Source organism: Rhipicephalus sanguineus, chromosome 7, assembly GCF_013339695.2.
Source record: "Rhipicephalus sanguineus isolate Rsan-2018 chromosome 7, BIME_Rsan_1.4, whole genome shotgun sequence".
NCBI lineage: Eukaryota > Metazoa > Arthropoda > Arachnida > Ixodida > Ixodidae > Rhipicephalus > Rhipicephalus sanguineus.
Window position 1 is genome coordinate 105,702,466 of NC_051182.1, and position 27,861 is coordinate 105,730,326.

The 27,861-nt window shown below is 47.5% G+C and overlaps 1 protein-coding gene across 1 annotated transcript in view; it reads left to right on the top strand.

The window, feature by feature from the left end:
• LOC119399700 (uncharacterized) overlaps window positions 1-27,861 on the top strand; it is a 151,863-nt gene that overhangs the window by 92,014 nt on the left and 31,988 nt on the right. Inside the window, exon 3 of the mRNA XM_049417823.1 lies at window positions 4,012-4,165. The gene's annotated coding sequence lies outside the window, so the exon portion shown is untranslated. The remainder of the gene's footprint in view (window positions 1-4,011; window positions 4,166-27,861) is intronic.

The following is a 27,861-nucleotide window of genomic DNA, read 5'->3' on the forward strand; positions in this document are numbered from 1 at the left end:
CTTGATAGTTCGCGCTCATCTTCTGTTTGTTCGTTTAGCGGCGTCCCTTGAGCTCGAGTGACTTTCGTACGCTCCGTAATATGAGCGCGGACTTCACGGTGAAAGCTCGAAACATCCCTCTTCCCCTCACCACGAGAAAACCGCGCGAGCAGACAGCGGAAGGGCAAGGTTCTCCCTGCGCAAATATAAGAAGAAGCGAGCGAGCGAGCTGACGACTTTTAAATCCGCCTGTCGCGCTCCTCGCGCCATCTCGCTGGTAATAAAGAAACCCTTATAAGCGCCTGCCGTCTCCGAGTGCTGCCACCGGTAAAGGGTGTGTATATAACGCTCGCCGTTAGCTACCTGAAGGATCTGCGCATTCTGGCGTAGTGGTTAGCGCCACGCGCTGCGGAACGAGAGGTTGCTGGTTCGATGCCGCGCTTCTGAAGCATTTTTCTGAATTATTTTTCTTTGGTATTTGGATATATATGTATACATACTTATACATATACGGTGCATGACGACGGCAAGGGCAAAATCCAGCGGAGACTGTCCATAAAAAACGCAGTCTCTGACCCACAAACCATCGTAGAGGACGGCTTATACGCCAGTTACTGCTCAAGGAAATTACAAACAAAATATTGCTTACTAGTTCTTAATTTTTGTTCGCGATATCACTGAAGGTGAAAGTATTAGAACACTGAATTTTTATTTGTAATATCGAATAGGGGACTTTCCAAGGCCAGATGCAAGGCACTATAAACTTTGTCTGTGGTCTTTTAAACGCCATGTGGTTGGCAAGTTCCGCGGCGCTAGTTGCCATTTCGTTCGAGAGATGGCGCCACGCTGCGTCAGGCGCGCCAGCGTGGCCTCGCTTCCTAGATGCATGCGCTAGGCAGAGCCCAAGAATTACCCGACCACAATGACAGGAAACAATAGCGTCCATATGGACCCGTGCAGAGTATTGTGTGGTGTGGTGTGATGTGGTCGGCTGTTGCGGGGTGGTTAAGACTTCTTGGGCGAGTTGGTTTACACGATCTAGAAGAGTTTGGATGCGAGCTCGTTGGTACGGATCCATGTTAAAAACACAGCGCTAATTTATACATGGACAGATGAAACAGCAAACGAGGACGGGCGCTGACTGCCAACAAAGCTTTTACTGTGCGTTTGGTTTACACGTACGCAATTCATCGTAGTGCAACTCAACGCGGACAGAGGAAGTACAGGACTCTACGAAACTTCGGTCTCCAGTAGCGGCACTCAAACGTCGGCGTCAGTGTGGCCTGGTGTATTCCTTGGGTTAACAATGTGTTTCGTCGTGTTGCCGAAGCGAATCTCAGAGGCCAGGTAGAAAGAAGCGCGTGATTGAGATCCGCTCCGCCAGGTGCCGCAACGATCCCAGTTTCTCACTAAAAAACCGTCCGCTCTTTCAAGTAAACTCATTCGATTAATATTCTATAATTATTCTGACAGTTATTTGGCTCTTTTAAACTTATCCTCCGATATCATGTGTATCCTAAAACTCTTAACTTTAATTAGGACCATCGATTTTGCATCGGTTTTATTTTTTGCGAACATTTTTATGAATATTCGGAAAACCGGAAGTGCTCGACCGGAAGTGCTTGGAGAGTAAGTGTGTGAGAGTAAGTCTGAGTGAGTGAGTGAGTGAGTGAGTGAGTGAGTGAGTGAGTGAGTGAGTGAGTGAGTGAGTGAGTGAGTGAGTGAGTGAGTGAGTGAGTGAGTGAGTGCCTAAATTTTCTAGCCTTATATTATGTGCTCACTTTTTTCGTTTCACAGACTCACTTTGTCCCGTCCCACTCAATTGTGTACTTCTTTCCATTTATTATTTTTTGTTAAAGGAGGTCCACAGTCGGCTCTTCAAGCACTGCTTGTTCTTCACATCTTGATTTAGCGTTTTGTAAACTAAGTGCAGAAACAAAAGAAAGAAAGAAAGAAAGAAAGAAAGAAAGAAAGAAAGAAAGAAAGAAAGAAAGAAAGAATTAAAGAAAGAAAGAAAGAAAGAAGCGAAGGAAAGCAAGAAACGAAGGGAATGTCGTGTATAACATCACTGAAAGATATATATACTGCGCCCGACGGAAAAAAACGCAGACTGGTCATTGCAATTGTCTCCGAAAGTATGGCGCATTGAGCAGTGAGACGTCCTTTCTTGCCGCTCTTATTATATTTATTTAAAAGCCGCTCTTTTGGGACATGTTTTGCTGCGATCGCGTATCAGGAAAATAGAATTGCTTACGCTGCGATGATCTCCACGCTGATTGGGTGCTGCGAAGCAGAAGAGAGACAAGTGGAAAAGAAAGGCAGAACGTTGCTTTAGCAGTCTCAAAATAATTAAGGAATAGATTTGCCGCGACGAGTATATGTCGGCGGGCGATGGGAGCATTTAGAACATGTGGGTAGTTGGATCTTAGCGAGGATCGAGGCCGATTCAGGATTATATATATATATATATATATATATATATATATATATATATATATATATATATATATATATATATATATATATATATATATATATATATATATATATATATATATATATATATATATATATAAGCACGTCAATCTGCTTTTTCAGGCGGTCTTCTGTTTCGGTCCGTGTGCACCTTGTTGCAGATCCCAATAGGGATTACAACGAACAGCTCCCATGGAGAGGCTCTGTTCGAGTTGCGCCGTGACATTTCTTGCGGCTAGAAAGAAGCCAAGTGGCGAAGCACCCATTGTGCGAATCAAGATCGGGTGACGCGAGCACCTAACCAAACCTTAGTTTTCGTTGTGCCCTAGTTTGAAACGTGCTCCTTTGGCAGCGTATACACTGCAAAAGACAGTTCGGAATTTTTCGGAATGTACCCGCGAATACCAGCTTCGTCTCTATCGTCTTTTCTATCTCTTTCGTGCTGCACGCTTCGTAATAACGAGAGCTTAATGTTATTCAGTTCGATCACGCCGTCTTTCAGTTCCGGTAGCGTTCGTTTTGATGGCGAACGCGTGCGTGCGCGTGTAGCCGCCTTCGTTAGCGCGTGCCTCGCCGCCAACAAGCGAGGCATGCGCTGCGTGCCTGACTGTAATGGCCTGCACACCCTCTCCTGGACGACTGGCTTTCACGGACACCAGCTGCTGATTCTGCACGTTGCCTTCTCTCTTTTCAGTGTTCGCCTCGACTATGAATCACCTCGTTGCTTCTCTCGCTGGCTCGCCGTTACAGTTTATAACTCTCTCGTCGTTCTACCGAAAGCGTTTCGGATTTCCCGCCATCCGGCTCGCCTTTTTAGTTTTTATGCGCACAGTGGCAGCGGTGCAGTTCCGCTTTTGTGCTTTCAGAACTCCCGGTTTGTCCGGGGCCAGAAGGAGTATTTTGTAACCTACTCAGCTCAAGGTATTGATTCGAAATGCGCTAGAAAGCTTACAGTTAAGTTCACGTTTTCTTGTACTAAAGGGACCGTTGTGTTTAAGCATGTTAGTTCCCGATGACTCGTATTAATGTTGATGTGCAAGTGTACAGTTTTTCCGCGTGTCTGTCTTTGAATATGCACACTGGGATTTGTATTTGTATTTCCGTGAAGAGTGTTTGGATATTGCTTGTGTTGGTGTTATTGTATATGCTTTACTGTCTCTGGTAGAGCATCGGACGCGTTATTCGAAGGTCGCAGGTTCGGTCCCTGCCCGCGGCAAGCTATCTTTTCGTCCACTTTTCTTTCTTCACAATTACCTTACATTTACTACTAAAAACATCCCCTATACTTTCCTTGACATTATTGTCTGTTAGTTCTCATTAATATTGTGTATAACAAATAAACCGAGCCCTTGAAATTAACACTTCTTTCCTTACTGTCTCTGCGCGAGTTAAAATTACCGTATGTTTGTATTATTGCAGATATATCTCCATTAGTCTAAGGGCGTGTGTTTCTGCGTGACCTTCTTGGAAACATTATGTGCGCATTTTGAATAATTGTTTTGCGGAAGTGTTCGGCTTGAAATCTGACAGTTTCGCACCGGCGTTCGACTTGTGCAGGCAAACGCCCCGCGCTTCCTGGAAGCATTCGTGCAGCACGTTTGCAGTGCCGGATGAAGAGCTTCGACTCGACTTTGTGGCCGTTGAGAAAGTGCTCTGATAAGTCGTGCACGACGACTCGGCACTGAGGAGAGCCGGAAGTGTCTTCCGGAAGGTGAGCGGCAAGTTTCGTTTCCGTTTGTTCCGCGAGTGACGCCATGTGCGATCCCCACTTTCCGGTCGCTTCCGTGGAAGTGTTCCTTCTTTTTTTTGCCGTCTGTCTTTCTCGGTGGGCGCATTTCTAACATGTCACAATGCAGGCAGTCTTATCGAGCTAACGTTAACTCTACGTGCTCAGTCGCGCTCTTGCCAATTTTGCGCGAGGCGCACCACCGTGGCTGCTGCCTGAATCGCAGCATTAGACAGAGAGGTAGTTTGTAATTTACCTTCGTGTGCAGTTTCAGACTACAAAAGAAAAACAATACAAAAAACGCACTAAGATATGCTGACTCTTGCATACACCAAACACAGTAGAAAAAAAAAAAATGTCACAGTTCCGCCGCAACGGCGAAGCAATGAATGCGATAGCAATAAATTGTAATGTAACGCGAAGAACGGAAAGCAGCTCGAAATTGCCAGCGCGTCGCTCGAGCCCAAAGGACACACAAAAAGAAGGCACACAGTACGGGCGCGAACTATCATGCGTCAAAAATCGACACTTGAGGCGCACTGCTCAAACATAAAGCAGGACGCACGAAACGAACGAACAGGTACACACAGGACGAGCGCGAACTAAATGTGACAGTTGTTTCTTATTTCCGTTTGAACAGCGCACTCCTTTCGCAAACGCGGCCGCAGCAGCGAGCGAAGCGAAGCACCCCACCGGCCGCCCCTTCTTTCCTTGAGATAAGCGCACGAAAGCGACCACGCCCTGTAGGGCGAAGAGCAACGGCGTTCGCAGAACGGGGCGACGATCTTTAAAGCGCGCCACGCGTGGACATCGCGCGCGCCATCTATGTGGTAACTCAGAAAGCATGCTGATGTAAGTGGTGTATATAAATAGCTCGCCGTTAGCAGGCTGAAAGGCGGTGCTGTTCGTAGCGTAACCCTCTAACGCCGCGCGCTGGAAAGAGGGAGGTCGCCCGTTTGATTCGTCGCGTCGGAAAGTTTTTCTGAATTATTTTTCTTTGTGGCTTTGATATATATATATATATATATATATATATATATATATATATATATATATATATATATATATATATATATTGTCACGGGGTCGTGACGTCGACGAAGACAGCAGTCAGCACGCCCGAGATGAAACTGTTTATTTGGCCGAACTTGTGGCCGGGAAACTGATATTCAAACTACAGCAATACACGCTGTACAATAATAGCGGCGAACGGGGCGTCGACCGTCGATCAACTGACAAGCAGTCAAGCCCGTCGGCTTTTATACAGGCGCTATCGAACTTTCGAGCGATATCGCTGTTGGCGGCGTTATCTCTCGACAAAGCTGGAACATTCTCGTGCGGCGCGTAATCTTAACGGATTGTTCCAAAACAATCGCGAAGCTTCCTACACATCACGGCGAGGCTTGCGCAGCGCGTTGCCCACAGTCTTTGTGGGTGAAGCTTCGACGCATGAAATAAAAGACTCGCGGCAATATATATTATAGGGGTTACTTTGTAACGAACAGATCCGCGCGTGCGAAACTGCCCCGTCTTTGGATCACACAGCGCACTAGAGGAGTGTAGTTACTCGCTACTAGGTGCTACGCAGCAGCCCTAAAGTCAGAGCTGTGACCCCCTATCCCGCGGTTCGCGTAAGTTGCGACCGCGGCGGGTTTCAGGCCAGTGGTAACAGAGACGAGTTCTTTGCCTGACACAGTTTATTGTGCCAAAAGCGCCACCAACGCAACAAAATACAAGGTAAAACGAAGCGGCGGAGTAAGTTCCGCACGACAACGTCAAAACAACAACAAAATGGGAAGCACACGAAATTGAGAGCGATAAGGTTCAACTCACCTCTCGTGGCTTCGCAGTCCGGCCCTGAGGCAGTAAGTTACCTCACAATAGACCGGGCGTTGCGCAGGGGGTGATGGCGTCTGGGTGGCTCCCGACTCGATCAAGCTGTGGTCGTCACCGCTGCTCGAGTCGAAAGACAAGGCGGTCCCCAAGAAAGCCGCGCGCGTCTCTTGGGGTTGGAGAGGAGTCTCTCCAGAAAAGGGCAAGGAGGGAAAACGGGGCATCCCGACTTCGGCCAGGGAGCAGGGCACGGAGGGCTGCGGGAGCGGCACGTGCCCTCTCCCACGCAACCCCCCTCGCCACTGCGCGTACAAGCGTAGCGCGAAGCCGAGGTGCCGCCGCGTTGAAGACAATGGGTTGCGTGTGCAACCCCACAATATATATATATATATATATATATATATATATATATATATATATATATATATATATATATATATATATATATATATACGGTGCATGACGACGGCGACGGCAAAAATCAGCCGAGACTGTCCATATAATTGCTATCGCAATAAAAACAAGCCTTTTTTCCTCGGGCGCTCTGTGATTGTTTATATGAAAAACATATTCTTTTTTTTTCACACAAGGTGCGTGTCGAACACAAGCGAGTAACAACTTTTTTTCTTTTAGTAAAGGTGTATAATCGTACGAATGTTTCAATGATCTTCAGTCGTCAGTGGGTGGAAGCTTCCTTCTTTCTTTCATTTGTGTGAACATTTAATTTCGTAATCAACTTCACGCTCACTTAAAACTCACACCTTTCTGAGCTCAGTCATTTTCTCAACCATGCGGCTCATCACGATGAGGCATCGCGTTGACGAGCCACTTCTACTGCGTATTTCACGCCTTCACGTCAGTCAATGCGAGCGACCGTGCATGCGATCTCCGCACTGGCTGCGGTGCCAGGGCCCTGAGCTTTCTCTCATACATTGACTGACACCCGAAAGCGATGCGCCAGTAGTGGAGCTCGTATATGTGCGTGTAGCTTCGCTCTTTTCCTGCATGGATAATCTGCAATGTAAAGGACTTGTGCCACGAAATTAGGGAACTTACGGGCAAGTGACAGCGTTAGCTGACGCTACAAAGGGAATGTGAATATCGCTAAAGTAAACATTTTGCCCGGCAGACGACATAAGAAGATTATGACCATCAGCGTCATATTGAACAAAACATCGAATGGTATGACTATAAAATATTACGGCAGCATGTTGCCCTTGGCGATGATTGGGAACGATAATTCAGCGGTATTTGTATATAAGCCATGCAACATTATACTTAACCAAACCCATTTTGTCGGAGAAGATTCCTGAGTAAACTGAAACTGAATTGATATATGCGGAGTCCCGTTAAACCTAATCTTAGCAAAATCTCCATATTAAGGCAGAAATGACTGAAAAAATAGTACAACCAACATGAACAAGTGTCCACAGTAGACACGCGCATGGGGGGAACCAGTCATGTGATACTACTCAAATAAAAAAGCATACTGAAAAACACCGCTAAAAATACAGCTTCGTCTTCCAGTATCAGACCTGGGCATTTAGAACAGTTTATAAACTTATGCTATTAGTAAGACATAAGCTAAAAATAGTAAGACATAAGCTAAAATGGAAGCACTTCACGTTTTTACCTTTTGAAATTTATGTATGTGTTGCATGCACCTAAAAAGCTGGTAGTTTAATGAGACTAGCATCAGTGAGGGACTTGGGAAAATGCTCACGATGTCCGATGTGTCTTGATGATCACTTTTCTGAACACTTGGGTCACTGAGCATTCCATGACCGAATAGAACAAGATCTTGCAGTGCGGGGGAAATCGAACTGGAAGCAAGCGTTGCACTACCTTGGTTCTCTGAGCATGTGGATTTAGATATACAACCACTATTCCACGGATCAGTGTCGATGGTTAGTTCTGAAGAGAGACATTTCATGTTGCAGTAGCGCAGGAGAGAGGGTAAGCTAACTGACGTGAGGAACGGTAGGAAAAAGCTAAGATGGAAGTTTGTACGCCAAAGAAAGAAAGAAAGAAAGAAAGAAAGAAAGAAAGAAAGAAAGAAAGAAAGAAAGAAAGAAAGAAAGAAAGAAAGAAAGAAAGAAAGAAAGAAAGAAAGAAAGAAAGAAAGAAAGAAAGAAAGAAAGAAAGGGTTGGTTGAAGGAGCGAATGAATAAGTCAAACGAAGGAACGAAAGAATGCCGCCAAGCCGAAAAAGCGCGCCGTAAACAGACAGCACATTTCCTTCAGATACCAAAGACTTCTTTTCCTTAATTGATTCGGAACATGCGACCGACGGTCCATGCCGCTCCTCCCATTGTGGTGGCGCATCGATCGCTGGGGCGTTGCGGCTTCTGGACACCATCGTCCGTTCGTTTCCTTCGTGTATACAAACTCATTCCTTGGGCGGGCGCACTACGCCTTCCATCCACCTCGTAATGGCTCTGAAATGCTTGCGCAGTTCCTCCGTCGCTCGATCAGCGAAGTCGGGACGATGGAGGAACGGGCGCGCCGTCGCGGTGTCCGATGGAGCGCTGCGGAGCGTCGCAAGAACGCTCGAGCTGGGCTTTGCCGCATAGCATTATACTCCAAAAATTATGGATTGTCATCATCGCAATGACAAATCAACTCGTTTAAAATTTATTTGCGTGCATTAAAAGATCATTTTAGGCAACGCTTCCTAATAACCGATTATTATGACATTATAGCTTTCTTCTCGATATTTGAAATATTTTGAGTGAAACGTCAGCGAAGTTACGTACCGGGGGGTTCAAAATTCCCAGGTCGCGCTGCCATGGGATTACATGGCATAGCGGCCTAGAAGCTTTTTACCACACCCGTGTGTGCAGTTAAACGGTATTTGAATTGGTATTCTTCAGAACCAAGACGATTACATTATAATTGTTTGTATTGTTCCTATTTTAGATATCCACGTGTCCTTTGTGTTTTTATACTGGGCAGCATATTGTATATGCAAGCATTCCCAATTCTCTTACATCACATTATATAAGCGCGCGCACTGCATCCTGGGCATTTTTCTTAATAGGCTTCAGTTCCACAGCTAATGACGCGCTTTTGTAACGTATTCATGACGAACAACATGGCTTAAGCATTAAATTCGTTGTCTATAGATTCGTAGAGATGGTCGGACTCAGGGGCGTAGCCAGAAATTTTTTTCGGGGGGGGGGGTTCAACCATACTTTATGTATGTTCGTGCGTGCATTTGTATGTGTGCGTGCCTATATACGCAAGCAAAACTGAAAAATTTCGGGGGGGGGGGGGGGTTTGAACCCCCCCAACCCCCCTTTTGGCTACGCCCCTGGTCGGACTATTCTACAATCAAGGTAATTCTTATCTTGGAAGTAGGCAAGCGTTGCCAAGGGATATCCTACACGACGCCTACACGTTACAACTGCACATCACAGCTCATACATGACGAAATATACGCAGTATTTTTCATTGCCACGTTTTGTCAATGGGGCGCAACAGGAAAGCCATCTTATCTTCCCTTTCATGAATAGAGTCCATTCAACGGGCAACGGATACGAAGAAGTAAAAAGAAAGAAATAGCAATCATATACTATGTCTTTCTCCACATGTTCAATTGACGGGGAGAGTAATAAATAACTTAGACTTTCACGAGGTATTTTTTTTTATTGGTGATACTGTCTTAGCGCGTTGATTGAAAAGGCTATTGACGCTTCGCTCGGTGACCAAGGGCACCGGCCGTATAAATAGGGGTGGTTTCGGAAAAAAAAAACCTGCATGATTTCTTGGTATGACTATGTATAGTTTTTAGAGACATTAGAGAGCTAACCTGCCGTAGATAGCGGGGTTCTGCGACGCCACTCACAACCACTGGTCGAGAAGGCAAGGTAGAGATTACTATCCTGTCTAACCACGCAGTTTGATGTTGTAGATTTCTTTGCAATAGTGGTCGATTAACTTTGAATCATTCACAATAAGGCACTGTCAGCGGCACTCGAGTTCACACGGCCGCTGTGTTTACAACATGCGTGCTTGGCGCCCAAACGGAGACGATGGGCTAAGGCCCGGGAAGCGCTGGCTGCCGCTCGAATTCACCGGCAGCATTTCGGCGCCCGCACAAGAAACACTACACTATGTAAACGTGAACTTTGGGCCTTGAGCGCGTCCGCCAGGCGCTGTTGCCATGAGGATTGGATCGACAAACATTCACAAAGAACATAACTGAGCTTGCGAGCCGGGAACGCGTAGCAACGCATCGCCGGAGGAGAGAGAGAGAGAGCAGAGACACGAGCGACGTCGGACGCAGCTAAACGAGCTCCAGCACCGAATCCCGTTTTCTTCTTTCACATGTAACCCCGGTCGATTCAGTTGCAACTTCAGCTGAATTCAGTTTTCTTCTTCTTTAAATCGAACCTTCCGTTAAATTGATCATTTGGTACTACTTGGATCATTTGGATAATTTGGAACTATTTACCAGTACCCGAACAACCTTCGCTTCGCGCCACTTTCTAAAGATGCAGTATTACGACATATGACAGTGATCTGTGTTACCGTTCATTAAGACTGACAACCCGAAACGTACACGCGGTACGTTTCCTACGCTTCAGGTTACGCGCTAACGCGTAGATGGTAATACAATTTTCGCAGAGGCCTTCGTCTAAATACTCAAGCTCTTGTTAAGGGTCCCCGCATATACCCATATTTAACAGCTGACAAATGCCAGCAAGTTGTTTGTAAACGGCCCTCTTGAATGTCATTCCCAATCTTCATAAGTAGCTAAATGTCAAAGTTAGGGTTCTTTTTTTTTCTGTAGCTGTTCTTTTCTATTTCTCTACACCCACTTTCGGACCCCAATTTCCCCACCCCCGGCGCAGTGCAGTCAATCGGATGCTAATATCTGGTCAGCCTTCCGGCCTTCGTCTCTCTCTCTCTCTCTCCACCCACCTCTCTATCTCTTTCTATACCAATCTTTACTGCGTTTGGCAATCGCGCATTTTTGTGTCATATTTGTTTACCGGGTTATTCTGTAGGTTTGTATTCGCAGTTGATGCATATTGGTTTGTATAAGCGTTACATTGATCCTCTTTATTGGTCGTCGCCCACTATTCGTGCTATTTGTCCGCGGCATGGACCATCCACCTAAGATGAAACGGCGGATACTGAAAGGCGGGGAAGAGGAGGAGGAAGAAGAAGAAGAGGAGTGGCATCCGAGTGATGTAGCTACTCGCAAATGGAGAGAGCAGCGCAACGTCCCATCGCGTGGCTTTCTTCCATTCGAGACGCGCGAATCGATACGTCCCACGGCGGCCGGGAGGAAGAGGGCTGCGAGATAAGACTGCCTTCCTTCTTCGGCCACCGCAGTATCGGGTATCAACAGCGCGAGAGTCTATATGTACGGCTAGAACGAAATGGGAAGAAGCCAGATGTGGGGGATGCGGGAAAGACCCGCGATCGGTGGCTTCGTGGATTGTCTCGCAATGGCCCTGCTGCGGCTGGCTTCGATCTCGCTGCGCGAACGTTTTCCGATTGGGGCCGTCACGGAATATCCTTATCGCCTGTTGCTTGCCGTTTTCTGGAGGGTGCGCGCTGCAGCTGCTTCGATATTATGCTACCGAAGTCATTCACGTTTCGTCGTTGGCGCCATATTGCTGTTTGGTTGACAGCTTTCACTAGGGGACAATGCGTGATGCGTTGCAACGTTGTACACGTATACATGTACAGACTGCATGAATTGCTCGGCCAAATCGGACAATGGATCCTCTTCGGCGTTCGTACAAAATCCTAGCCTTTGCCTCTCCCAGCACAAAGACAAGCACTGCCCCTGCTGCACTGAGTCGTTTCCTCCTGCTCCACCTGAGGTAATGTTTGCGCGTAGTTCTCACCATCGACGTCAGCTCTTGGCTGATCGCGGCCAACCTGGTATATACAATGTCCGACCACTAGCGATACTCGCGACTTCTACCCGGCTCCGTGGTCAAGCTTGGAAGGGGACAATGCGGTCTTAAATGGTAAATTGTATATCATGCCGCGCTCTTTGCACGTCTTAAAGGCGGCTCAGCGACATCATCATGTATCCCGTGCGCAGTGCATGTAAAGAGGCTCCATGGTAGGCCCCCTCGTGGCCGCTTCCTGAAGTATTATCGGGAACGCCGAAAGTCGCTTATTCATTTTTGTTGCAGAAACAGCCCTCTGACCAGCTCTTAAACACACAATGAGTAGCGAGTAATGACGCTGCCGCATGTCAAGCACAAAGACTTGCACTAAGCGACACATACAGATAACGGGTGCCGTAATGCGACGTGTGGTGTCTCAAGTTGACATACAGCAAACGCTCTAGATTCTTTCGAGGAATGTCCTGGAATACCCATTTCTCCCCAGTTTTTGTCTAGTTGAATCTTGGCTTTCCTATGTAGCTTGGCCTTTCTACACTTGGCCTTCCTAACCTGAGAAAGCTATATGCACTTCTCACCTGCATCAAAGCCATTGGTCCTAACCCACATCAAACTTGGGTGAGGACGGGTACCAGCACTTATCACCAGAGCTTGTTCATTGGTTGGCCCGGCAATTCTCGGAAAGCCTCAATATTCCTGAGACAAACAATATCCGAAGTACCTGAACTATACCGCTCTGAACATTCGGAACTGCGTAATTTGATGCGAATCGCGTGTAAGAAAATGGGGCGTGAAGCATCTTGTACAGCAAAGGCATAATAACTGCAATGAACAATAACCAAAACAAGCATGAAATATCATATCGTAGTTGTGGAGATGCAGTCATAACTGTATGGCGGAGGTTACGTGTGTAGTAACTGTATAGCGGGATGGCCACGGCCCGCTTCATTAATTTTTGCGCGAGTATCTGTCTATACAGATCCATTCAATTCATCTCCCTACCTTTTTAAAGAGCCCCGAGGCGCGTTTCCATAGGGGGTGAGCTTGCACACACTCTCTTGTATGACCCTCGCTTAACACTTTATGTATGCAGCTTGATGGGCAAGAAGAAGAAGAAGTGGGCGGTTTTCGCCTTCGAGTCGTTTTAGGCAAATGTATAAGGGACCCGGGGGCTTTTTATGCAAATCATATTAAATGCGGTTTCGAAATAATTAACTCGGGCAACCGGGTGTCGCGTGCGGAGAGAATATTACAAGAAATGCCCGCAGAAAAGATCGCCGAAATATACTCTTAAGCCAATTACGAGTGTGCTGGACGGCAGCTGACCGTAATTACCGGGAAGATGAGTGCTGGTAATTATATAGCTGCATTTGCTAGGCCTCGCCTTCTCACCCGTCGCAATTATCGCGGCCTGGGTGTGCTAATGCGCGCTCGCTTAATGAAACGTTATCCCCACCTCGTTATACAGGTCTTGCATATCATATATAATTCTCATATCCTACCTCCTTATATTGAATATTCAATGTTGGTTGTCCATTAAAAGTATCTAACAGTACTCCATTCTAAATCGCCGTCATGTATATTCATGCGCTGGGAAAGCTTGCAAATTAGGTAATGCAATTAAGCACTACCATTTTATCGCCTCGTGCTGCGTATTATTGTGGAACGTTCATTATCGGTAACTGGCTTGTCCTTTCTTGGGGGGAATTATGGGTACTGTTGCGTTATGAGCGCATCCATGTCGTAGCGGCTAAATGCGTTAACAGAACGGTGTCCTTACAGATCATCAAGGACAAGTTAAGCAGACTGCCAAGAGGCTCAAGAAAGCCTGCTTAAGCGTAACGAGCACTGTGCTGCGTACGTGGTATGGCAAGAAATTCGTGGGTCCTGTGGCAAGAAATACATAGGGCAGACGGGACGGTGTGCCAATGACAGGCTGCGTGAGTACGCGAATAACGTGCGAACTGGAGGCGTGGGACATTTGGCTTCCCATTGCAGGAAGCGCGGGTGCGATCCCATTATATTCGTAGTGTACTACGATAGGAAGGAGCCAGGCACAAACAACACGTGGGATAATTGAAGCGGTGAAGATTGCAAGTCTGGGAGACACGTGCATTAGTGCACCTTCAATTGACCTATAAAAAAATTGGACCATCTCGCCGAAGGGAACGCTGATGGGATGCGAAGCAGCAGCGTTGCGCACGGGTGGCGTCACGGGTTGAACGGCGCTAACGCGGGTGCTGCGGTGAGCGCTGGAAGATTCGTTTGAAGCGAAACTCGGTGTAGCGTTTACTGGTGTAAACGTTTGTTTGAAACGCAGACACGGGAGGCGAGCGGGCGTTGGAGCCGGCAGCTGCGGCGCTCCGGCGGGTGAGGGAGAGAGTGATGTACGCGCGCACCTGCGAGGGAAGCGTGCGAGGGGTGTGTGACGTCAACGCCCAGCTGCGGCGTCACCTACTTGGCACCGCTCCAACACCTGCGCCGAGGGAAGCGCGTTGTCTTGCGAAAAAGCGTACTAAGATTTGGGAGGGCTACTTGTTCATTAATTATACACGCGCGCACGCGCCTATATTTACGAGTACAATTGTGATTGTTGACCTCCAAATACTTTACTTTCAATCATTGAATGACATTGCCGCGGCCCTGAGACACAATAATTGAAAATGTACGCCAGCTTTCTTTTGTTGTACACTAATTTTTCATGTTTTCTGGTGATAGGAATTTCGGATGACACGAATATTTCTGGTGACCCTGCGAGATTCGTATCACCGAGGTTTTACTGTATATATGTACCACTGTAGAAAATAAAGCATATGTTGGAAGTCCGCGCTCTGTCCGCGTCGTTTTCGTCCCTGTTCTTTTGTGCGCTCAAAAAGTGAAACACGAAATACCAACATGCCCAAGCATACGCTCTTTCAAACCCCTTTCTGGCGTGGTGTTGTCGGCATGGGATAGCACCTCAGGAGAGGTTCTCACCAAACCACTGCATTATTCTACCCGAACGCAGACGTAAACGTTTGCACGTGCTCAAGTAAGCTGTCTCCATCTTCCCCGAGGTCAACGAGACCTCCCCCCTCCCCTTTCGGACTTCGTCCTCGCTGACGTTCAGGATTTGAGTCGTCAGGGCGTGGCGCGTGAATTGTGAGTTGCACTGATGTTCTCCACTTGGACTTCTCGACCTACGAGTGTATTGTATGACTCAGTCCCTCCTTTCTGAAGGCCGGATGCCGGGAACGAAGGTCATCGGATTGGCGGGAGCTACTGACGCCGGTTTTTCGAGTGCCTCAGCGTTGACAGACTCGGGGCTTTAAAAGCCGAAGACTTTTGTCGTTAAGTAGTTCAGTTCAGTCTAGTTGAGTTGATTCACTCATATTCTCTCTCACTTGTAACCATGCAAATAAACTCAAGTTCCTTCTTTGTAAGTACGCGCCTCCACACTGGAAAATGTCGGCTATGGGGACAAACGGCGGAAGCCAGCTACCTAACGAGACCCGCCGAACCCCACTCCTTACAATGGTAATATTGTATAAGTAAAGGCGTTTATTGACGGCACTAGGTGACGATGGACAACGGCGACAGTCAAGACGGAGCACGGACTCTCAGCACGAGGGGCGTGCTCTCATAGAAGAGGACGACCCGCTAGAAGGCGCTCGAGAGGACGACCCATTACAAAGTTCGAACGCTTCGCTGCAGTATAAAAGTTTTAGTTCAGGTCTTAACTGAAACGGCCCTTTTAGGTACGGTGTATGGGTTGGAAGCCCTAAACGGCCTAGTACTAATTGCGTGAAACAGACCGTATCGAAGGCACTTGCCCTAATTAAACCGCTGCAAACGATTAACTCCGTAGCAACAGGCTTGTCACACCACCCTCCTCGTGCAGCGGCGCGTGGACGCGTGTCTCGCGCCGTTAGTTTATTATTCACGCTGGCGTCCGCCTCGCACGTTAAAGCCCGTGCGTGTTGTCATGGTATGAGCGGCTGTCCTTCATACCGGCCTTCGGAAGAGAGGGGCGAGCTCGAGGGGATAACAGGTTAGCTTAGTGAAAGACACAGAATATAAGAGCACCACACCTCTCTCTGTGGAAGCCAGCAGGACGCAGCATATTCCGTCCTTGTTACTCCGTCGTTCGTCTAACAACATTCCGGCCTATGAGTCCCATAGGCTTTTCACTAGTATGTGTTATGGAGCCCAAGTTGTCAAGCTCTCGAAAAGTTCGGTCGACAACCGTTCGAAAATTGAGCAAAAAAGAAGTTATTTTCATCCACCGCTCATGATAAGATATGTGGAAAGCCAAGCTATCCTCGGAGCGTTACTTAAGCGTTCTAAATGTAAATGCAATACGTGTTGTTATCATCATATTCACCTACACAACCTGCAGCCAGTTGCAATGCTTATGTTTATGTACCTTGCCCGTAACAGCGTTAATGTGATGAGATCTTTATGCGCTAGGCATTTCAGTATATGCGCAAATACAAATAAGAAATGTCTAGTTCACGTGGAAGCACGTACACCGTCAAAATAGTTCGACACAGCGATCTGATTAAGCCAGACGTAACGTTGGTCGTGGAAAGGAACAGTAGAGAGGAAAGAATAAATAGAAGCTATGTAGGCTTAGAAATGCGCGGCGTAAAGGTAGGCGAAAATTGGCACTTACAATAGCCCGACATTGACATTTGGGCCAGCTGCTACTTATTCCAGTCTTGGCCCAGTGTTCTTGCCAACATTGGGCCGACTTCCTCCGATGTAGTGGCTAATATGGGAAAAGTTGACTGCTGATTTTTTCACTTCGTTCTTATACGCGATTTCATAGCTTAGCGGCTAAGTGTAACGTTCGCGTCAAGGGTTCGATTCCCGAACACGGCGGCCGCATTTCGATGGTTCCAAAATACAGAAAAAAACCTGTGTGTGTACATTTTCTTGAGTGTTACAGAAACCACAGGTGGCTTAAGGTCTCCGGAGTTCTCCACTTCATTCTGCCAAATATTTTAGTGCTGTTTCGGCGAACACCAGATCCTAATTTTTTTTTACTGCTTCAGTAAATTAAGAGAACATGGCCTGAGTGCTAGACAGCCAGAAGGATGCGCGCATTCGGCAAAGCAGCAGGTGTCGTTAGGAAGGTCCGGGAGGGTTAGGAAATAAGACTTAGCTTTAAATGACACGAGCAGAAACGATGACTGGCATCAGTATCGTAAACTTCAGAAAGTTAGAAGCCATTCTACACCAAGAAAACCTTAAAATAACTTGACAGCTTTTATTTCTGCCCATGGATAGCGTGCTCGTGCACCGAGAAACAACGCAAAGTTAGAAGATATAGCCAATAGGTTACAGTAATCGGGTCCTTCCTCTCAAAGCACTGTTGAGAGGTAGGAATTTTAGAAGTATCTAATTAGTGCAAATAAAGAGCGCTGCAGTGCGACAGCGCGTGGGCTCAGCCACGTGCTTTTTATTTCATATTTCGCGAACTTTAAACGCCGACAGAAATCACCAACCGGCATGTGACTTTTCACAGAAAAATTCTCTTGGTCGCTTGTCAGTCGCCTCTGCAACCTAACGAAGCCACCTAAGACGAAAAAGAAAATTTTTACGTCATTGACCTTAGTTAAATAACTAATTAAGCGAAATATAATATTCATTATAAGGATGGCCGCAGGACGGCAAACGACATTTCGTTGGTATCACCCAACTGCGGTTAGACACTTTAAAAAGCCTTGGTTCAAGTTGCGTGAAACACCCGGTATATCCAGGTAGTGCAATGACCACGACGGCTTCGCGGCTACGCATAATGTCGTTTACGCCGTTCATGACAGGGTGTACCTGACACGCATGTCGGGACATTCTTATCATGCCTTGTCGTTTACCTTCGCCGTACTTACATGTCATGTCTTGGTCATTTTGCATACAGGGTCTGTCCGTGATGTAATGAGACTGGGTCTGGCAAAAAGCATGTATTGATCTGATCGGTAAATTTTATTTAAATTCTTCAGAACAGTTTTCTTGGGCGTCGATTTCCACGCTATTCAGCTGCCTTGCCCTATCTCAGAGATCCAGACTTCCTACGCAAGCAGAAACAAGGAAGAAATTGGCCGCCATTCGGCCCTGCGAACGTGAATGTCCAGCGAAACTGTATAACACACCAGTCATGTTGATGGAAGGGGGGGGGGGGGGGGGTATGTTTTCTTATTATTGTATAGTAAATGTTGTGATAATCGCTTTGTGGTCGCTGTGGTTGACCGTGATTGGTTCCGCGGCAATTTTCAGCAAGACAAATTTGTTCTTTTCGTCGAACATTGTATTCGTGCTCTTCTTCTGTTGTCTTTAATTTCTTTTCCGAGGTATACCCATGGAAGTCTTAGAATGAACTGAATGAGCTGCTATACCAGTGTCCCTTTTATATATCCGAGCGGGAAACACACACGGGGAGAAGGAAGGGCCGTTCGACATCATTCGAAGCCCTCGCGTGAAGTGCAAAGCAGCCGCAACTTGATCTTTACCAGGAACGCATGGGAGGGTGTTCCCATTGTTCACAGGCGCTTTATCATACATCATGCTATTTTGATGCTTGTTTTGGGGTTTACTTTATTGAAACGAAAACTGAGCTCTATGTTGTATGCCTGATTGCAAAGAAAGTTGTGCCGTTTGCCTTCGATTGTTAAAGGTCTCCTAAACCATAGAATTTCCTAAAAAACTAGAGGGGACTCTGGCGCTGCGATCGTTCTGCTACCATGGGAATGATGGGTAGTACACAAATTTGCCTAGTCTTCGTGCTTGCGGCTTCAAACGTACTTGTGGCTTTAATTATTGCTGTGTTTTGGCGATCGTTTCGGATAAAAGGATAGATTGTTTTGAACTTCGTGACCTGATTTGAATGGTGAGCCAAAAAAAGTTAAAGTGGTGAAACGGAACTGCTGACTTTTGCTGAACTTTGTTTTGCGACAAAGCGGATGCAGGCGACGTGCAGCCAAACGGAGCCGGAAGTACGAAGTTTAGACAAATTTGTGTACTACCCATCATTCCCATGCTGGCTGAAGCGTCATGCGTTGCAGCTCCCATAGACACTAGCGCCAGAGTTCCCTCTAGTAAGTATTCTAGGAAACTCTATGCCCTAAACCACCCATAGGTCAAAATTTAGTTGTGGTGTTGCAGTTGTGCACGAGCCTAAGCGAACGCTACCGGGGTTACACGCGTTTGCTTCTTTCGCTCTTTCCTTCGCTACGCTGCGTTCGTCGGCTTGTCGGTCCACCTCTCCGAATGCCATTTCTCAGCGTCTGATGTGAAAGCGCAAGGAGCGTGGACATCGGCTAGCAGAGGAGCATGCGAGCGTCTGTGGTGACTAGTGGGATTTGCCCGATTTCTGTGCCACGTACGCGCTATCGCAGATTTGTGCTGGCACCACTAAATTTTCAGAACAACGAGAGGTATGCAGCTTCACTGTAAAAGGGAGACAGGACAGGCTTTCTTCATGCGCAGGAAGTCTAGATTTCAGTATGAACCAACCAGTCTGCAAAGAAGTATGGCTGCAACAACTCTCTCAGAGACTCTGTGACAGCCCGCTGGGTGGCGGGAACACCGTCTAAACGGTGACCTTTCTGGCTTCTCTTGAGCTTTGGAAGCAGTAATAAGTCTGCCCTGCACGAATCAGGGCTGATGCAGTCCTGGTACAGCCCTGATGCCCAATCACAGAATTTGTACGGTACAGATCCTGTGCATGCCCAATTTATTAAACCTGTAAGGAAACTACCATAACGGCATGACGGCGTAGAGGATCGATGCTGCCGATGTGTCCTTGGTTCACCAAGAAATGCATCGCAATTACAAAAAAAAAAAAACAGAGCCACACCTCTAGGCTGTTATGCGCCAAAATCACGATATTATTATGGTGGACGGTATTCACGGATTGAAACACGACATCGTTTTCTTTAGTATAACGACTGCTGTGAGCAACTGCTCGGTATAACCGCATTATGTCGCTATAAATCTGGCCGTTAAAGGTAATGTTGGCTCCAATGTAAGCGTTCGAGTCAAAATTGTGCCTATACGGCACAAATTGTTGCTGCTGGAAACGAAAGCACGTGGATTACTTAGCCCTATATTTTCGCGTTTCAATCAATGAGTACAGCACACTGTAGTTGGGCATTCCGGATTTAGGCGGATTACCTGGGGTTCTCTAACGTGACCTAAATCTAAATATGCGAGTGTTCTCACATTTCGTCGTCATCGAAAGAAAGGCGACGTGTCTGTTAGATGTAGTATAAGTGTTGCACTTTCGATATTCGTGGTTGCACTAATAAAAGAGAAGCTGAAGTCACGCTTCATCACGTGTGTGTGTATAGAAAGGCAGAGGGACGTGTCCATATGCTCGTCGTACGTGATATCACGTCCAGCGGGTCACGGGCCCGCGCTACATATTATAGCCGGTGTATAGCAGCAGCTGTGAAGCTGCCACATTCCACGTGCTCTCGCTTAATCGCGTTTGCTGTTTTCTCTATTTGTGTATACATTCCTGGCGGTCAGGCTTTTGCTCTTTGCGATGGAACTCGCTAAGTGGCCGTGACTGCACGTTCGTCGTGCGTAGTCTGGTGTGCACATTCTTTGGGATGTCGGGAGAGAAGTGTGATTTGCGTGGTGTTTGGTGGCTTCCACATGCGGAGGTCGGCACTGGCGAACCTGATACACAGAAACGACGTACGTCCGTTTACAACTTATGCATCCAGCTGCTGGTGGTTAGTCATTGATGCAGCGTCACAGGGAAAAAAACAAAAAATTAAACGAATTGCCATCCATACTCTTCGTGCGCTCAGCGTTGGGCGATGTTGCTATAAGAGTGCTCGTCTACTTCTGTGTGCCCATATTCAAAGCATGTAAACATGTACCTACATACCTCTATCGCAACATTACTTCGGCGAGTAGGATCACGTTGAACAGGACCAATTGCGCGTGTGCTGTTGTCCTTTCCTTGTCTCTGTCCTGGTATTCTAACGCTGCCTCAAGTTACCTTCAACGTTGGCTCTACAACACCGCAACAAATCTTATTCGTATTGCCCCACTATTTCTCTCAGAAAACTGCTACAGTGACAGTACTATAACGCAGCACAATATGTGTAGCCATGCCTAAAAAATAAATAAGGAATACGAAAGAAAAAAACAAAGCCGATATTTGTTTGGTGGATACCTCAGTAAGATTAGGGGTGTAGATAACTCCCCAGAAGGAATAGGAGAGAGTCGGTGTAGTGTGCGAAGTGGTGAGTAAACCGCCCTCAGTGCACGGCGAAATGGGCCTGGTTTTTTTTTACCTATCGTTGAGTACAACGGGACGCGTGTTCGGGGGTGTTGGTCTAAGTCGGGGCGCTTACAGTAGTTGCAGCTTTACGTTTAAACTTTAGGAATTGCCCTCATGTGCAAATAAAAGAAACAATAGGCACATGAAAAGAGACTGCGGTCGCCGCAGTTATTAGCGCAACGATGTGGTGTGGACTAGAATTTGACCGCTTTTTCTTTCTCCTTTTTTTGTCTTGTGTTAATTCTGGTCATTTCTTTAAAGCTGTCCTGCCCCTTGCTATATGAGGCGCTTCAGAGCGCAGCTAAACTGTACAACAGAAAAAAAAATGATTTATGCTTTTTTATAAAACCCAAGCGCTGGTGGCATTGCTTTGTGGAGACCGCGCAGGAGGTACGGAATGGAGGGACGCAATATCTTGGCAAAAATAAAATAAAATAAAGAAAAGTAATTTAGAAAATCTACCAGCCGTAAAGAGCCTCGTTTTCTACGAACCAATTTAAGAGACGTACGTACGGTCTTGGGAATGGAAGAACGAATGAAACAACATGCGCAAATGGCGGCGACGAGTGGTCATTCTTCGGACCATTTTTATACTTTTCTTTGCTGTAAGCGCCGCGTTTCAATGGGACGTTGTTTTGATTCTTGAGAAGTTAATGTTCTTTCGTTCTTTTATCTGTCCATCCGTGCGTGTTTTTTTGTTTGTTTGTTTAATTTGCTTTGTTGGTCGATTGGTCGAATCCGCTGGATTGGGCATTCGTTGCTCCCTTCGCTCGCTGGCTTGCTCGCCCTTCCTTCGCTCGTTCCGTCGGTCAATCAATCAATCAATCAATCAATCAATCAATCAATCAATCAATCAATCAATCAATCAATCAATCAATCAATCAATCAATCAATCAATCAATCAATCAATCAATCAATCAATCAATCAATCAATCAATCAATCAATATCCTCTAATACGACGCTTTCCGTCAGAACACGCAGCATTGCTCTCAAACGCGATGATGAAGTACTTATGGATCTGAGAATTTCAGCGCGGAAAACTTCAGCGGAAAAGGTAGCCTAGTGGATAATAGCAGACAATTAGTCTGCGCGTTGTAGTTATGAAATTGCATCAGATGTAAACAGCTCACGCAGAACAGCGGATAATTGTAGAGATCTTTCTGGATGGACCTTCCTCCCGAAGTGCGCATAAGCAGGATGAAGGTGTTAATATGACACTCACTATACAGCCTCAACACTCAGAATGTGTAAAGTGCAAATGTTCTCAATAACTACTTTCCTTTATCAACGCTGTGACGCCAGCGGGGATCGAATCTGCAGCGTATAGCAGCAGAAAAGGGGCGACGTTTGTAAACACTACGCGACGTAATATACGCTGCTGCAGCCGGTAAAGTGTAGGAGCGCCACCGAGCACTTTCGCTAAAGATAAAGCAGGACAAGAAAGGTGCGGATTTCGGCACTCTACTTCGGCAAACACTCGGGGGAAAAAGGACAATCACGTTCTCGACCTTTCCGGAGGACGTCTCGGAGATCGAAAAAGGGGTGAGATGGCAGAGAGCACGGCCGTTGAAAAAACACGCCTCCGTGCAACGTTACACCCGGAAGAGGGTGCGTACCGGAGGTGTTGGCTCAAGGGGGGACCTGGATAGTTTCAAGGAGTAATTGAAGGAAGGCCCTATTTCGAAAAGCATAATGATAATCACAGAAGAGAATTCTTCTTGGAAAGGGGGAGCGACCGGCTAGAGTCTTTCAAGCTGCATGTGTGTGCCTTTTCTTCCTCAAGCATTGGCATTTAACAGTCTGCGTATATTGTCACGTGATCTTGACGTTTGTCAAAGCAGCTGTCGGCGGGTACGAGACGAAACTCTTTATTTCGGCGAACTTGTGCCCGGGAAATGAAAAGTCAAACTACAGACAATACACGCTGTACACTGATAGCGGCGAACAGAGCGCCGGCCGTCGATAGTCTACCAAGCGGTAAAGCGCGTCGGCTTTTATACATGCGTTATAGAAAATTCCAGCGTTATCGCTCGCCGCCGCGTAAGCTCTCGAATAAACTAGACTATTCGCGTCCTGCGCGCAATCTCAGCAGAATGATGTCAAACAATCTCGAAGCTTCTCAAAACACTACGGCGTGCTTTGAGCCGTCCGTTGCTAACAGTCTTTGCGGGGTGAAATCCGGACATCTCAAAAGGAAACGCGCGTGGCAATATATCTGTGTTTGTATAGTCTTGTAAACGGAAATCAATAACTCAAATGAAATTAAATCTGGCTAGCGTATTTAGTTATTCCTCAGATAATGTGGAAGTTACCCTTGACTCATTGTTGATTTATTTTTAATGAGGTTTGATTCACGTTGAATTCAGTTGAATTTCTACTCTTTATCATTTGGCATCATTATATCTTTATTTAGCGTCACGGGACACTCGAAACCATTCGTATTCGGGCCGGACGGCCGGATTTTTCGATCGTTGAGCAGTGTAAGGCTTTCTCCTTGATGGAATATATTCCTGTCACTTTGCTTAAGTGCGGTGGAGCACCTCGTGGCGCCTGTCGCCGTCAACCTTCGTGACAGCGCGCATCGACCCGCAACACCTCTGGGCTCACTGCGTCAGGCACCTGTGGGCTGGTTCTGTCGCCCCCAGCCAATCTCGTCGACGCGTCGAAACGGTTGAGGACGTGCGGGTCACTTCACGCCACGTCGCCTTTTCTCTCTCTTTTTTTCTTTTTTTTTATCGGATAGAGAGGACGCCCAGCACGCCACGGCACGCAACGATGGGCTCAGCGGTGGTCCGTCCGTCAGGCCGTGATGAGGTTCGCTTTTTAGGCGCCACGCTGGGCGCAGTACCGCGTGTCTCTTCTGTACACAAACACTTCCCCAACGGGGCCGAACAGTGCCGAGTCAAGAACGTCGAAGGTGCGAAACCAATCTGTGAAAGCGACGTGCTAGGTATCGCGTGCGGAGATCTTGACAGCGAAATTCGGAGGTTCCTCACGCGGGCTTTCTCTCTTCCACCTCTCTCTCTGTCTCTCTCTCTCTCTTTCTCTCTCTCTCTCTCTCTCTCTCTCTCTCTCTCTCTCTCTATATATATATATATATATATATATATATATATATATATATATATATATATATGTATATAATTAACTAACTTGTTAATTAGGGTTATTTAACTAAATGGCTAAATATTGACTTTAGGCAAGAAATGGGATTTGCAAGCTTCGAGAGCGTCTTCACAAACCCGCATTGCATTATCTGTGATAAAGAAAGTCTCACGTCTACCATTCCTTCCAAGCTGCGAATAAAGTCCGCGAAGTACAAACACAGTTTGCGAGAACGAAATCAGCTGCCGCGGCTACTCGCCGGCTTCATTGCAGCGGTATGCCGATAAGTTGGCGGTGGTTTCTTGGCCCGCGCTCGCTACAACTTCCACCGTCACGCGCGTCAACTGGCTGACGCGGGCCAAGAAAGCACCGCCAACTTATCGGCCTATCGCTGCAATGGAGCCGGCGAGTCGCGGCCGCAGATAATTTCGTTCGCTCAAACCGCGGCTGAGAGCAGCACGATCGCGGCACGCGAATGTGCCAGTCACGTGTTTTTTTTTTTTGTATTTCGCTAGCTTACTTTGCAGCTTGGAAGATATTGAACACGTGAGACTTTCTTTATCGCAAATAATGCAATGGGGGTTTGTGAATACGCTCTCGAACTTTAGAAATCCCATTTCTTGCTACAGTCAATATTTAGCACATTTAGTTAAATTATCCTAATTATCAAATTACTTAATTACAAAACAAAAATTGTCTGTAGTGCGCAAGGTGGCTGTCAGCAATATGCAACTGATTTCACTCGCCTAACTCTAATATTGCACTTTTTAACACTTGGCGCAAGTTAAATGGGACACCCGGTATATATACGGTCTCATTGGACCCTAAGAGCAAAATCTGGCACTTGAAGTCTAGCGCTCTGCCGTGTCCTAATTCTTCCGTTAAGTTTTTCGCTGTAGTAAATATGTCAGAGCAAATGCTTGAGCACCAACTGCCACATCTTTCTTCGTTAAGCAATAGCATCTTAGTTGCCGCATTTGGCAGCTCGAAACATAGGCGGAAAAACTTATCTAAGCGGTGTTGCCACTAAGAGATTTATCTGTTCTCTCTGGTGCCTTTAATCCTTCACACGGCACCATATCCTTTTATGTCGCCGTTGTCTACACCGCGACGCTGTCCTCCTATGACACTGGTATCAGTGCGGTCAATCGCACGTCCGCAGATCGGAGCTAATTGCGTCGGCAATCCCGACTGGCGATGCCACTTCGATGTGGCTACTTAATATAGTGATGCGTTTGTATATCCACGCTCGCAGGTTTTCTTTGCTTTCTACTTCTCACTCACACCTTCTTTATCTCCTCTCGCTTGATTTGATCTCTCTTCCTGCAGGTTTTGTTGACTACTCAATGGAGCGCTTGTGTTTGTGCTTGCGAGGTCTCTTGTCAGGCGCCTAATTTTGTGTGTTTCTGAACAAGCTCCTCGCGGATATCTTTAAGAGGCACCCGGAGGCAAGAACCACCTACCTCCAGCTTATCTGCCGGAACGGCTCTGCACCAGGATTTTACGGGCTTCTCAAGATCCACAAGCCCACTGTCCCGCTCCGTCCTATCGTGGATTTTACATCTTCTCCACTCCGTGCGCTGTCCAAGTATCTCCACCGGCCTCTGGCGCCGCTCGTTGGAAAAACACCAACCCACATACGCAACGCCAGCCACTTCGTGGAGCGCATGAGAGATGTGACAGTGAGCAGTGATGAGTGCATCGTTTCGTTCGACGTCGTGTCTCTGTTCACCAGTGTGCCCATAGTGCTAGCAGTGTCCTGCGCACGAGCAGCTTTGAAGGAAGAAAATTACACCATCTCCCGCTAAAGGGGACCATGAGGCGATGCGAAGCCGGAGCACTTGCACGATCGCGTTCCGTTGGCGTTCGTTGGGCATGCTACCGACCTCGCGTCGTGGAACGCGAAAAGGGACGCTACGCGCGTCGTATCTTCCATCTAGCCTGGCCGTTAATTCTCACAGGGCGAGCGGGGAACGCGGTCGACAGGCGGGCGAGAGGGGGGCAGCGTAGGAGAGGAGAGAGAAGGGGAGGGGACGCGCTTGCGCTCGAGCTCATCGCGGCGTTGCGCAGGAGAAAATTTCGGCATGTCTAGCCCGCGTTTCAGAGGAAGAGTGGAAAGGGGGAGGGGATAGGGAAAGTGGAGAGGGGAAGGGGAGAGGAAAAGTGGACAGGGTATGCGCATGCGCACTAAGGGTGGTCACGCCGCACACCACCGGATTGAGCTCGGCCTTAAGATACTTCGCATCTAATAAACTCTTGGGCGAAAGAAGCTGCCTAAGCATCGAGGAACTGTGTCGTCTACTGGAGTATTGCCTCAAGGGGACATACTTCAGCGTCGACGGGATCTTCTACAGACAAGCCAGCGGGACCGCGATGGGGGCGGCGATCTCCGTTACAGCTGCGAACCTCACAATGGAGCACATTAAAGAAACGGCACTAGACTCCTTTATTGACAAGCCGAAAGTGTTTGTGAGGTACGTGGATGACTGCTTCTGCGTCATAAAGTAGTCAGCCGTATACAGCTTCCTCCAACATCTGAATTCCGTCGACCAGGCGATACAGTTCACGGTGGAGCGGGAGCGAGACGGGACGCTTCCGTTTCTCGATGTGGCAGTCGGGCGGCAGGGCGAGCGCATGACCTTCTCGGTGTACAGAAAGCCAACGCACACCGGCGGGTATTTGCATTTCACTTCCTGTCATCCGACTGCCCACAAGGCTTCGGTAGTTTCGGCGCTCCTTTCACGTACAAGAACAATCTGCACGTCGGAGGGTGAGAGAAAGAGAGAAGAGGAGAGGGTCGTCGCCGAGCTGCTAAAGAACGGATACACCAAAGCTTTCATTCGCCGAGTGTCGCGCCGTGTGCCGAAAGACACGCTACGCGACCCCCCACCCCCTCCCCCCTCCCCGGCCACCCCACCGGCCACAACGGAATCCAAGAAGCCAGCCCAGCGCATTGTCATACCATATGTGACGGGCATCAGTGAAGAGCTCGCCAGGATTCTCAGAAAAGAGGGGGTCACGGTGATACACAAGCTAGCGTCGACGCTCACCCGCCTGCTACCGCGGCCGAAGGATCGACCCCCGAGGGAACAACACCAGGGCGTAGTGTACAAGGTGCCGTGTTCGCAATGCCCAGCTAGCTACATAGGCGAGAGCAAGTGCTTCCCAGACAGAATGCGCCAACATAAGAACGACGTCAGAAAGATGGAAATGCAACGCAGCGCTCTCGCAGAGCACTGTGAAAAGCATGACCATAAGATCGACTTCGAGGGCGCTTCTGTTCTGGAAACAGAAAGGAATCTGGGAAGAAGGCTCTTCCTCGAGTCGTGGCACATTCAAAACACGCCGGCAAATGTGAACCGGCCCCTAGGAACAATGCCCTCGGTTTGCGTTCACGGCCTCCGAAACGTGAGGGAAAGGGAAATCCGGAGCCGCGGTGGAACAAGTCGGGGAGAAGCTTCCACGACCAAACCAGTCACCCCGTGAGGAAGGGGCCGAATCGGTCCCGAAACGTCGGGCTCTCTTAAACTTGGCTGGAGCCATATTAACCTCCTAAATAGTCCACCCAGCCAGACAGATTTCTGTCTAAATG